Raw genomic sequence first — 13435 nt, 5'->3', positions numbered from 1 at the left:
TCCTCGAAAAAATAACAAATACCAAAAGGGTAGCTGACAGCTGAAAGGCTGTAGAGCCACTGGAAGGCAGCAGAGGTAGAGAAAGGATCCTGTTGAGGATGAGGCACTAGGCAGTGAGGAATGAGGGATGTGTTTGTGTGTTAACTCAGGCCAACATACAGTGATTTATTTTTATGTTTCTGAGAGGGAGGCTAGTATGTTTTTGTTTGCAAGTTATCTTAAGCTGTGTAAGATTAATAATAATAATAACAACAGCAACAACAACAGTAATAAAGATTTATAATAATAAATGTTTATGATAAATCATTACAAATTAAGTGGATAAAATCTAGCTTAGAAATAAATATCTTTTAATTTAGAATGTCTTTGTAAGAATATTAAGTGGATCAAGATGTACTAAATTTTTATTTTTTCTTTGTAGTAATAAGTATGTCTCTGTCTGCCTAAATTTAAACGGAGTGTTTGAATCATGTATTTACTGTGGAAGATAGTCACAGAAGAAAAACAATGTCAACATTGAACACATATGCTTTGCTTCACTTATTTGAAGTTTGTCATCTGGCCTATATAGGTAGAAAAAAAAGTTATGTCTCATTGTAGTCATTTCACTCTTACAGATGGGATTCCTAGAAGCTAGATTGTAGTGAATATCAACTGGAAATCAGTGGATAAAGAACAAAAAGTGTTTTCTGGGTCCTGAGTTATGACATAGACACTCAAACAGGGCTTGCAAAAGCTGAAGCCCATCTTTAATGCTGAGATAAAGCAAAGCTTCTACTCTTTTTGCAATATTTCAAGAGAATTGATATAGACTGTGGTGCCATACAATGTTTAGGCATTTTCTGTAAATCCCTAACAACTGTATCTATCTAAGCACATTCCAGCTATGAGACTTAGCAGAACAAATCAGCATGAGGTGAAAGGAAAATTGGCTCATGATATTCTTGATTTTCATGCTCTTCTGGTTAGAATCATTCACAGGTCTGCATCACAAGCATCCTGTGAGAATGAACATTGACCAGATATACTTTGGAGAATTTTTGTAGGCACTGACAGTGTTGATGCTGGTTTCTGCAGAGATATCTTGATGAGAAGGTAGATGAAACACAGCAGGACTAAGTTCCAGCATGACAAATCCCATAATCTAAGCTTGGTGCCTTGCTATCAGCAGGTGATTTTTTCTATCTATAATAGTAGTTTGTCACTAATGTTGTAAGGGCATGTAGCAAAGATGGAGCAGTTCAAGTTAAGAGGACAAAGACAAATCTGCATGAGCCAGAGGAATTTTGCTTGCATGAATACTATTTGGAAAAGTACTTTTTGCATTAGCTAAATATATAAAAACAACAAAAAACATAAGGGTACATACAAATAATGCAAATAAGTAATAGTAAGGTTATGACAATTCTTCCTTTAGAGTCTGCTTCTTAGCATGGTGAGGAGCCAAAATGTCACAGAAATTCAATTATTCAGATGACCTGGCCAACCTAAACAAACATGCCTCCTAAAGGAACATTTGGCCTGAAGAAATAGGTGGGTTGTGCTTTACTCAGTACTCAGAACACTGTATCTCAGTGCCTATTGTGGAAGACTTGAAATTGAAGATATAGATCTGTGAATTCTGGGACTAGAGGAAAATGGATTTTTACATGCCCGTAACCTTAGAATTTACTCCTGGCCTCAGTCTAGCGTCATTTTCTCCCTTGGGGTGTGCTGGAAAATATCTCTGTCCTTTACTCCTTTTGAATTGGTGAAGGAAGGGATGGAAAGCAGGAATGAAAGCTTGGTCCAGGAGTGGTGATTGCTGAACATGGGATGAAGAAAATGTTCAGAATTATGTTGCTTTGAGTATCTGAAGTGATTGACTGGGTTCATGTTAATTTCTACAAATAAGAACAAATGTATACACTAAAATAAATATTTTAAAGGAAATTACACCACTTTGAATATAATTCCTTGAATAAAGTTTCAGTGAGGTTGTGGCAAATGCTGCTGCCTCACCCTGAACCTTAGTGTGGAAATGTTTCCAATGTAGAAAATCAGCCACAAAAAGAATCCCTTTCCCCAGATATTACCACCATTGCACAGGAACAATGCAGTTTTCTCTGCTTTAGCAAGATAGAGCTTGTTTGTTATATTGTGTGAGCCTTTGACATACATTAGCTAAAGACAGTACAGGAACTAAATCATGAGTCATGACAGCCTGTGTTAATAAAATCATGGAATCATAGAACAGTTTGGGTTGGGAGATTAAAGGTCTTCTTGTTCCAATCCCCCTTCCACTAGACCAGGTTGCTCCAAACCCCATCTAGCCTGGCCTTGAACAGCTCCAGAGTGGGGCATTCACCACCTCTCCAGGCAACCTGTTCTGGTGCCTCACCGTGCTCTAATCTCAATCTACCTTCCTTAAGCCTAAAATTATTACCCCTTGTCTCATCACAACATGCCCTTGTAAAAAATTCTCTCTCCAGATCTCTTGTAGGTCTCCCTTTGGTACTGGAATGTTGGTATTTCAACTGGGGCTTCAGTTTACTGTTTATCATGCCTTAGTTAACATGCAAAGGTGGTAGATCATAAAGCAAATTGCCACCCTTTGGTAGAAATAAAATTAAGTTCTAATATTATAGAGTTACTGTCTGTCCAGACTTGCAAAAAACAAGCACCCTGTATGATTAGTTAGATATATGTTTGGGATACGTTGTATTCCTTTTCTTGATGGATTCACTTCCCTCTTGGAATGACTTAAGAAGGAAGTGGTCTCTTAATGTACAATTTCCCAGTATGGTTTAATAAACAGACTCCAAAAATCCAATAAATATTCTTATTCATTTAATGAAAAAATAAATTAATCATATGGACAGACATGAAAAGAAAGTATGTCAGGTATTGTGTTAGAAATTACAGTACTTTTGAAAGTTGTTTAAGGGATTGTAATAAATCTAAGACCACTTTCAAACAGCTTAAACTCCAATTAAATTTTTGAGTAGTAGTGCTTTCTATTAACAAGGCATCTATGAAGGTCTAGGGTTGGCCAATAGGAGACAACAGCCCCAGGGATTTCAGTAAAATGTACATCTATAAAGCAAATTTCAGAAAATGTTCTAAGAAGCAAATCCAATTGCAGTGCAAGCTACAACTCAAGATTATATGCCCTATGCTTCACCATGAGAAAGTTGTCTGAAGAGCAAACATATCTGGTTAGAGCAGAAGTTAAATGAATGAAACATATATACACATACATATACACACACACACATATATATAAAAATATGCTAAGGCTTTTGGGAAGCACATTTTGGATCTTTTTTTTTTTTTCTTTAAAGATCAATTTCTGTTTTACAATTTTGGACTAGGACTTTTTGATTATCTTATTAAAATAAAAAATAGTAATTAAAAGTGTTGTTTTAAAAAATGATGTCAAATGTGTTGTTTAAAAGGTGTAATAAAAATATTCAGTGCCTTCAAATAAGGAATTTTATTAAACAAAGAAATATGAAACTAAAGTATTACGACCTTTTTATTCTCCCTAGCCAGTCCCCATTTCTGGCTGAATTTATTCGTTGATTTAATTTAAAATTCCCTAGTTCCAGTTTCCCCATAGTTCATTTACTCAACATCAAAGCTTATTTGCCAAGTTCTATAGCCAGCCTTAAATCTCACCTCTTTTCTAACTACTCCTTGGAAACAGACTAAATTTCTAAAAGTTGCAAGACTCAGAGAAGGTAGTTTGGTAGAAGACTGTGTTCTCAACACCTGTATTTTCCCTTTTAGAAAAAAAAAAAATTAATGCTGCGATGCCTAGTTAGTGTTGTATAGGCAGTGGTAGTCAATGGGTACAGTTAATATGTTGTAATAATATAATATTTAATATTCTGACCTTTGAAAATGGCTGTCATATATATCCTGCACATAGTAAATCTGTTTCACAAAGGTTGGAAGAGTTTCTGAAACATGATGTTCAATATGAATGTGTTTTTGAGCAAAATGGAGAGAGAGTTTATGGAAAAGAATGACATTTTCTAGGAACACTTAATACTTTTTTTTTTGGCTTTGATATTAAAAATATAATGTTTAAAGGGGCCCAAGTTTTTTTCCATTCCAAGAAGTGAAAAGCATTAAGGGACTCTTAATCTTAATCTTAATCTCTCTTATGTGGAAAGGCTGAGGGAGTTGGGGATGTTCAGCCTCAAGAAGAGATGACTGAGAGAAGACATCATCAGTCTCTGTCAGAATCTGAAGGGAGGGTGTCGAGAGGATGGATCCAGCCCCTTCTCTGTGCTGTCAAGCAATAGGACAAGGAGCAATGGGCAGAGAAACCGATGCACAGAAAGTCCTACCTGAGTATGAGGAAGAACTTTACTGTACAGGTGACCCAACAATGGAGCCCAGAGTGGTTGTGGAGTCTCTGTCACAGGAAATATTCAAGAACCATCTGAACACAATCCTGTGCCATGTGCTCTAGGAGTGACCCTACTTGAGCAGGGAGCTTGGACCAGGTGACCCACTGTGGTCCCTTCCCTGGGAGTGGAGCATTACCCATTTTTTATGTCTGTGAATCACAGAATTCCCAAAATCTCTGAATCTACATCTCCTCCGGGTGTTTTCACACTTTGAGACTCAAAAAACAAAGCGAGATTTTACAGGATACTACAGACCATAATAACCCTAGACATAATTTCCCCACAATGTTACAGCATTTGTGTTCCATTTAATAGAATGCACAACATTTGTGACTATTACAACCATCATCCCTTTGCTGCATGGCACCGAGCACGGGGTCTGTGCTTTACACACACAGCAAGGTCTCTGCCTGTCACCTGTAGCCCAGTCTGGAGTGATTCAGTTCAGAAAGTCTCCTCTTGTGTTAGGTAGGTCTTGGCTCAGTTTCCCTGTACACACCTGGTCATTTCTTTGCAGCTGATACATGCAAGGGAAACCGGGTAATCCTAATGCCATTGTGATTCCTGAAAACAGAGAGGAGGCAAAGCAAAACAGTGCTGTAGAAATGAATGTTCAGAGATGTAGTCTATCAGCTCATCCCTGAGGTGCCTTAGAATCTCACTCTGCTCTCTGCTTTCAACAAATATAACAGGATTATTATTTGTATTGATTAATTATAGTATGAATATTTATTATTATTTTGTCTGTATGTGCAGAATGTATTGCATTTGGTGATTGAGAACAGTCTTTTACCATCTTTTTCAGACTGATAGAAATAATGTTTGATTCCAAAATAACTGAAAGTGAGTTAGTGGCAGAGGTACTACATGGAAATGTCATCGCAACAATCCTCACAGAGGGGAAGTAATAATTAAATGCCTTTCAAACATTAGGATCCAAGACTCAGAGTTGCTTAGTTTAAGTACTGCACCTCCTGAAGCCCACTATGAAGTATTTATAGGATGGAGACTGGAAGGTAGTCAAACTAAGCACTGACAGCCTAAAGTAAATGAAAATAATTAAAGGAAGCAGTATAGTGTATAGTACAATTTATAGAAAGTCAGGATAAAAATAGGTGAGGATCAATATATACACTAAATTACATGCATTGGTGACTATTTAACATCTTGTGTCTGTCATGTATTTACTTTATTTACTGTGAAAGCTAGAAAGAAAAATGATCATAAAATATTTAAGAGTCAATGTAAATGGAAAAAAATGTTTTTCCAAGGTAATGGACTCCTCCAGCTATTAGGCAATGAAGCAAAGTAGAAACATTTATTTTCCAGGCAGAAGGCAGTGCTTCTGAGATAGATTTCTATGATAATGAACATAAGGCAGACATTCACTATAATGAATCCAGAGGTGCCTGGTTTTACCCAGAGAGCTCAGAATGAGCAGGGATGGCTGTTCTGCACAGCCTGGCTGTGGTTCCCAAGCCCCATTTCCCACACCAGTCCTGCCAGAGCTCCGTGTGCTCTGTGTCCATCTCCAGCAGCGTGTTGGCTTCTGGAGGCTGGGGCTGGCTGAGAACATATGTTTCCTTTCTGACAGAAGTGATGTTTGTAGCATGAGGGGCAGGCTCTGATAGACTGCTTTTTACTGCACAAATGCCCTTTTTTTGTTTCCTATATATGAAAACCTTTGCAACATAAGAAACTCTGACACTCTTTCCCAATGATTTTTGTAGGTGACATTGCTTTTTCCCCCAGTTATTTTTTAACTGCTTTCCACCTGCCCATTTGCTTCAGAACAGTGTTTCCCCTCAACCTTCCAAACATCCCTTCAGACAGGCTTTTAATCCCTCTTCCTTGAGCATCTCCTGTGCTTTACTCAGGGCACGATCAGCACTTTGTTATACTGCTGACTTCTCACAGTTTAATTCTCAATATCTCACAGTCTCAAATTTAATGTATATTTGACAGTACAGAGCATTTGAAAAATCCCTGACTTCCCTGCCTTTCTTAGTACTTCCTCTTTCTTTAATATTTGTTCAAAATTTTAACATTACTTTTATGAATTATCATATTTAAATCTAATCTTTGGCTAGGTTTTAATTTTTTAAACATTGGAACTTGTATTTCTTCACCAAGTTAAAAAATATTTGCTTTTGCCTTAGTAGTAATTCCTTTGTAATCCTTCAGGCAAACACTCACTAGCCTGAAAATGTAAATAGGTATATGCATTTTTGATTTTTTAAATAAATATTTCATTGGGGTATTGTCACTATAATGCATTATAAGTCAAATAAATAAGGAAATGCAAACTGGTGATACTTTTAAATATATGAAGAATTAACTTCAGAAAATCAGAATTAAAAAAAAGTTTTTGCCACTGAGCACTAGCTCAGATCAGGCTAGGCAGATCAGGCTCAGCTTGTTAAAACTTCTCCTTGTGATTTGAAGTGTATGTACCTGATGGTTGGACTGTTTGATCTTAAAATGTCACTGAGGCTATTTGTGCTGGGTCAGGTCACTTCGAACAATTTATACTCTTCTCCCTCCTCTTCTTATCTGATAGGTGGACAGTTCTGCTAGTGCCTAATGTAAACACCAGTTTTTCTTTTTTCTTCAGTTACTGCTTCCCTAAATTGATACTATTATCTACATTAAAATATGGATATTGTGGATATGTATCCACAATATAATAATAATAATAGTTATAAACATTTATAGACTTCCCCAAAGTGCTGTCAACTACCATTGCTCTGTTTTGTGGGCACAGTTAATAAATACAGGAACACTGGAGGACTCTCCCTACATCTGTGCTCCACTTCGGTGTTTGATAACTATCACTCAAGTTATGTTAAAACATTTCATGACAATAATAGGGCTCAGGCATCAGCTTAGGCAACTTTAGGTGCCAGCTTTTCAGTATTTTGTAGTCAGATTTGTTTGATTCAATCTTATTAGCAATGTGAAGATTTATGAGTATTCACATGGCAGAAGCAGGTACCTGACCTGGCTCTGCCCGCCCAGAGTCAGATCTTGGAGCACTGGGGAGCAGGGATGTAGAAGGAGCTGGGGTAGCTGCGTGCAAGCCAGGTGGTGGCTTGAGGAAGTGTGTGGTAGCTGTGGTGAGGGGAGCCTCAGGTACTGGATGAGAAATCTGTTCAGAACTGCTGGTCATGGCATGGGTTTGCCACCTGAGGTCTCAGTGAAGCTGGGGAGACAGCGCTGTTTGGTGAATTGTATTTGGTGCAGGCACTGAAACATGCAGGGGGGTTAAATCAAGACAACAGTATCCCCATCCAGCTGAGGGCAATAAAAACAGAGCAGATAGGTGAATGTTTTGGAAAACTACTGCAGTCTGATATAAGGCATGTTGCAATGCTAAAGTGCATACTATGCTTTCCTTAAAAAGTGGGGATTTACATGTGATTGTCAAATTTGCACTTTTAATTTAAGTTTGAACCTGTATTTTGCATACTTTCCTCTCCCATCATTTATGACTCATCCCTTTTAAACACATGTAATGTGTCCTTAGCCCTAGATGAAACCGACTTTCTTGAGTGGCTGAAAATCAGAAGTATAATAAACCAAATAATTTCTTAGATTATGATTAATATCTGTACAAAGAGAACTCAGTGAGCTGAAGTCATCACACAAATAAGCAGTAAGAGAAGGCCTCCATATGCATGCTATCTTCATTTAAGAAAAGGAAATCTAAACTACACTAGAGGTCACTGCAGGTGAACCTTAGAAATTCTGAACCTCTGAATTCATTTACAGGAAGCTCAGGAAAACAAATGTAGACTGCTGTACTCACCCTTACCTGTTATTTCAAAATTTTCCCCAGTTTAGGTAGGGGAAATAAAAGAAAAAAATCAATTCAGGTCTTGCAGACATGTTATTGTCTGTGCAGTCTGGTAGTATCTACATGAGGGAGAGCAAAATTTAAAACCAGTCATTGTAGTCCCAGGCTAGAACTTCCTTTCCTGAGGGGCACAAAGGATAGTCATCAAAGGACCCCCCAGGTGACTGAATAAACATTGCTCTGCAGTTCCTCATGACTATAGGTCTTTTGTTTTGTATTACTGTGGTCATGCTTATTATTTCCATGGTGCCCAGGAGGCCTAAGCAAGGGTGAAAATCCTATTCTGTACCTCTAAACACCTACTTGGAAAGACAATGCCAGTTTCAGAGAGCTTACTGAGAAGAGATTATATTTATAAGATGAGTAAGGTTGTTCTCAATAGTGATGGGTAAGCATACTCAAATATACCCTCACAAATACACCATTATTCAGCTTAAAAAGATTTTTTCCAGGTAAATAAAGAAACTTGAATATTCATATAAATATAGGAAGCCGTAAGAGCTAGACACTTATGTCTATCTCCTGCTTCTGAAAATTCAACTCTATGTACATGGAAGTGGAAAACAACAGCTGGGAGGGAGAGAATTTGGAGTACAAATGAACACCAGACCCAGCTGTAGATTTGCATTCTTTGACATCTGGTGCTGAGTAGACACTGAGGAATTCTGTGACAACATGAGATTTTTTGCATCTGTCAGCTAAATCTAGCAATTCTCTTTGGGACAATTGCATGGATGAAGTTGATCTTAGAGACCTGTTTTAAGCCAGAACAAAATAAAAGAAGAGGACTATATCTGATTCAGACCCTCAATTCACAGAGCTGGCAGGTTGCATGAATTGGATCACACATCTGTTCTACAAGAATCTGCAAGATAGCTTGATACCAACATGTTTGATTTCGAGAGTGCTGTGACTTGGGGCCACTAAAGCCTTTTGGTGCATAATGAAAAGAGTTAAGAGTGTGTGTGTGTGTGTGTGTGTGTGTGTGTGTGTGTGTGTGTGTGCACATATATGTAGGTAATTCAATTAAAGGACAAAAACTTATACAGTTTAAGAAATGGACTTTCAACATTTCTCTGAAGGTTATTGGAAAATCCTACTAAATCCAGATACTCAAGGAAAAAAAGGCTTGTTACCATACAAAATAATTCCCTGAACTGAAGTAATCCTTCCCTTGTCTTTGTACTTTTACCTCATTCCAGTACAGCTGACCCCTTCTTTTTTTTTTTTTTTTTTTTGAGATGAGAAAAAAAAATCTTGTGCCTTATGCCAAACCCATTTGTGGTTTACATGCAAACAAAGGAGCGAGAGTTTGAGCACCAAAGAAGACATTTTACGTCATTATACATCATAAATTCTCATGTGCTCTCTTTATCATTAACATTATATAGTGTTTGACACCACACATTGTAAAACATCACTGCCAAATAAAATCAGATCACTAATTCATGGGATCTTACTTTAATCTGTGCTTCACAGTAACTGGCATTCTTAAGAAAGGAGCTACTTAATTTAATGGGATTCCTCTTCATATGCCACCAGGATAAACACACACCTCATATGAAAGCATTTAACCTCGCTTCCTCATAACTCTGGATAACCAGGGGTGGGTGCAGACAGGCCAGACAGTGGTGCTGTGAAATCTGTGGCTGTGACCTTTCCACCTCAGACATCTGAGAGCACACACTGCAGCAGTGCTAATGAAAGTGCCCTTTCTCGATGAACTCATGCTTCACACTCCCTGCCATGGTATACTGCATAATCTGGGATGATGTAAAAACAATCAGCAGTGCAGAAGATGAAATAAGTCTCCTTCCTTCTTCCTTCCTTCCTTCCTTCCTTCCTCATCTTCCTGTCAGATAGGCTGCTTGAATTGCTTTTGTTTTGGGATGACCCTTGTTCCAAGTGATTTCTGCACTGAAAGGAAAGCAAAGAGCTTTATACAGCCGCTGCTTGTAGATCATGTGTGTGGACTCTTCAGATATAAATCAACAGAACCATTTCTGTACTGTTGTCTAGTCCCCATTATCTGAACACACTAATCAAACTTAAGCCATTTTCAGATACAGTGATTGAACAAGTTATTGTGTTAGAATGTTCTTTTAATGACAAGTGCCACTGTGCTATTGCCATAAATATACGAAGAAATACTCTGAACTGCTTTAGCTCCCAGTTGTCTCTTTGCAAAGTTATCTTTGTGCTACATGTGGGGTGGCAAGTGTTTCTGTAATACAGCCCCTGACTCCTTTAATTATGGCTTATTACCCTGTGAAGGAAAAAAAAAAGCAACTAAAGCTCTTAAATACCGTATTAATGACAGCTATAAATGTAGATATTACCTTAGCAGTGCTCTAATGGAGTCTGGTATGCTGAATGAAAGTCCACAATTTTCTAAAAATATACTGCTGTAACTCTGAAAGAGACACAGGTGGGAGCTTACCACGAGAAAATAGGCTTGGTTGACAACTTGTGGCTGACAAATGTTAAAACCCAATTTCTGAGAAATTCTCAGTTGGTTATAAATCAGGCATGAGAGAAACCTTGCTCCCTTGAGACAACTGCCAAGTTTTTGCTCTGGATATAGATGCAGTTCCTTAAAGACAGAATGTATTTATAGCCTGTAAGATACCTGCTATATTTAATAATGACTCTTAACAAGCTAACAAATATTTTTTGTTTATATTAGAAAGTGTTGATATGTCTGTGTGGTTTTTTGTGTGTCCATGCCTGTGAATGAAACCTTTGCACATAATATGCAACCTGTGGGGACCACAATAGGTGGTATTCAAGCCGTGTAATTAATTAAGCCCAGGCCACCCTAAGGCACAAGTCCCAGGGCGTGCACACATCAACCTTTCTAAAACTGGATGACTAGTTTACAACACTGACACGCCTAAGAAAGGGACTGACATTAACCTTGTGATAGATTTAAATCATTCCAGGCAGTCTGTTTTGAATTTCCAAATGTGCCGTACTGTTCTAATGAGTTAATTCATTTGGTATCCATTTCCTCCTGTCAGCTACTTTTGGAAAATAAATTGTGCATTGTTATCTTAGCCTTGTCTATCCTATTAATGGTTTAGGAAATGCAGCTGAAGATTATCTGTAGTTTTCTGTGACAGAGTTTGACCTGTGACAATGTAATGATCAATCACATCTTGAAGGAGTCAGAAACAGCGAAATCGTTATTCATTTTTTTTCTGTCTGCAGTGTAGTTTTTTAAAAAAATGTTTTCCACCATTTGTGCAGAGGGGTAAAAACAAAAGTGTTGTCCAGAATTTTTGAAAAATGTTTATTTCAGTGTTTAAATGTCATCCACCCAATGAAGGTGGATATAGCAATAGACTACATATTCCACATTCTCCAGCAGTACATTAGAAGTCTCCTCTGTTGTCTCCTTCTTAGGTGTTAGTGATTATATTGGCAATACCCGGATGGTTTCTAATATATTGTGGTGCCTTGTTGGGCTGGGTGTGAGTGGGGATGGATGTAGTTCTCCCACCCCACAGCATCCGGCAGCGCCAGACCCACAAAAGAGTGTTGTCCAGAAGGACCCTGGTGTTCTCCAAATGCTCATCTCCTTCAGCTCCATGGCACAGCCTTCACCTGTCAAATCTCGTCCCCTGCTTCCCAACACATGTTAAAGATGGCAGTACTTGTATCCTCTAATTCACTCTGGTGAGAGGCACTGCTTTTAACTGGTCCTGCTCGAGTTTAGAAAACAAAACTACTCAGGGTGTCTGATTCCTGTTGAAGAGCTGGAAAAACTCCCACAAGAGAAAATTCCTGTCTATTAATCTATTAGCTGGCAACAGTACCCTTCCATTCTCTTTCTAATCCTACTACCACTTCCAAAAACTCACAGTTTTTCTTTACACATCTTCCTCAGTTTCCTAGCAAGCATTTCAAATCTGCTATTCTATGATTATTCCAGCAATTAATTTTTAGAAATGCCTAGATACCTTTGCTCCCTGGTGCTCTGGCTGTGTTTCCTATGTCAGCTTTTTGCACTGTGCTGTGTGCTAACCCTGCCACAGCACACAGCACAGTGTTACTCGTGCCCACACTCTCTCTTCTTTCCAACCACAATTAGATCATCTCAAAATATCTGTACTGCTCAGAGGCTCTAGATCTGATGTGAGGGTTCACAGATTAATTTAGCACAACTAGTTTACCTTGGGATTTAAACAAGCTACTATTTTAACAGCCCTGAATCTTTTTGGCTGTCCCTGTGCTGAAGTCCTATGCTTCCCATAGGATCTGTGGGAATAAAAAGTGTATAAAAAGAAAAAGAAGCACAAAACTCTTAGCCTTTCAGCCCTCCATTTCCCTGTGACTTTCAGACAGTTCTGACTTGCACACTGGAGAGACTCAGAGTTATTTTTTTATGAGAAACAGATTGAATGCGCAGGTTTTCATTGATCTCAGTGCAAGTGAAGTTCACCTCTCTGAAGAATCCCTAAAGAGTCTAACGCATGGTGCCAGAAATAGTCAGGACCTTGTACTTGAGTCTGTTTTCTCCTGCACTTCCCCTCTCCTCAGCAGGTGGTGGAAAGACCTCTTTATTTTCCCTCATTATGCTTTTCATTGTTGCAAATGGCTTTGACCATTTTAACTTCAGACACCGAAGTGGAGCCCTGAGTTGCCCTTTAATTCTGAACTGAGGGCTGAGTGGGAAGAGAAGCTGCTTACACAGTAGTGAGGAAATCCATTCTCTGAGACGGAATTCTCTGCAGCCTCACGTGGCATTGCCTGAGCACAATCCTCACCAGCACTGATGTGATACACAAATCTGAGCTGGGCCAAACAACTTGCACCTTGTGCACCTCTGAATTTCCATTTTCTCGGAGTGTTCCACAATGAGCATAAAAACCCCCTCTCCTGGAGGTAGTGGGGTGGCTCTGTGTACCTTGTGTGGCCTGCATGTGCCTGGCTTTTTACTGGTGTCTGGGGATAGCTCAACCCTGGGTGTGGAAGAGCTGCAGCTGTGCAGCTGCACATCTGCATGGTACTCCAGGGAGAAATGAACCACAGTTTGATGTTCATAAATAGTCTCTCAAATCCAACATCTGTGAAAGAAAATGCTGTCAAAGCTTCTATTTCCTTTTTATCCTTGTTTTTACAAAATCACAACAATTATAAAAAATGTCCTGTGTTCTCTGTAACAAAAATTGAAGTC

The 13435-nt window shown here is 38.5% G+C and overlaps 1 protein-coding gene and 1 long non-coding RNA gene across 5 annotated transcripts in view; one reads left to right on the top strand and one right to left on the bottom strand.

Annotated features, from left to right (window-relative positions):
• LOC135279747 (uncharacterized) overlaps positions 1 to 13435 on the top strand; it is a 34548-nt gene that overhangs the window by 5274 nt on the left and 15839 nt on the right. The window lies entirely within an intron of this gene.
• The window catches only part of RAB2A (RAB2A, member RAS oncogene family), a 98744-nt gene that overhangs the window by 76841 nt on the left and 8468 nt on the right, over positions 1 to 13435 (bottom strand). The window lies entirely within an intron of this gene.

Source organism: Passer domesticus, chromosome 1, assembly GCF_036417665.1.
Source record: "Passer domesticus isolate bPasDom1 chromosome 1, bPasDom1.hap1, whole genome shotgun sequence".
Classification (NCBI taxonomy): domain Eukaryota; kingdom Metazoa; phylum Chordata; class Aves; order Passeriformes; family Passeridae; genus Passer; species Passer domesticus.
Note: the sequence above shows the minus strand (reverse complement) of the source record. Positions and strands in the feature narration are given on the sequence as shown.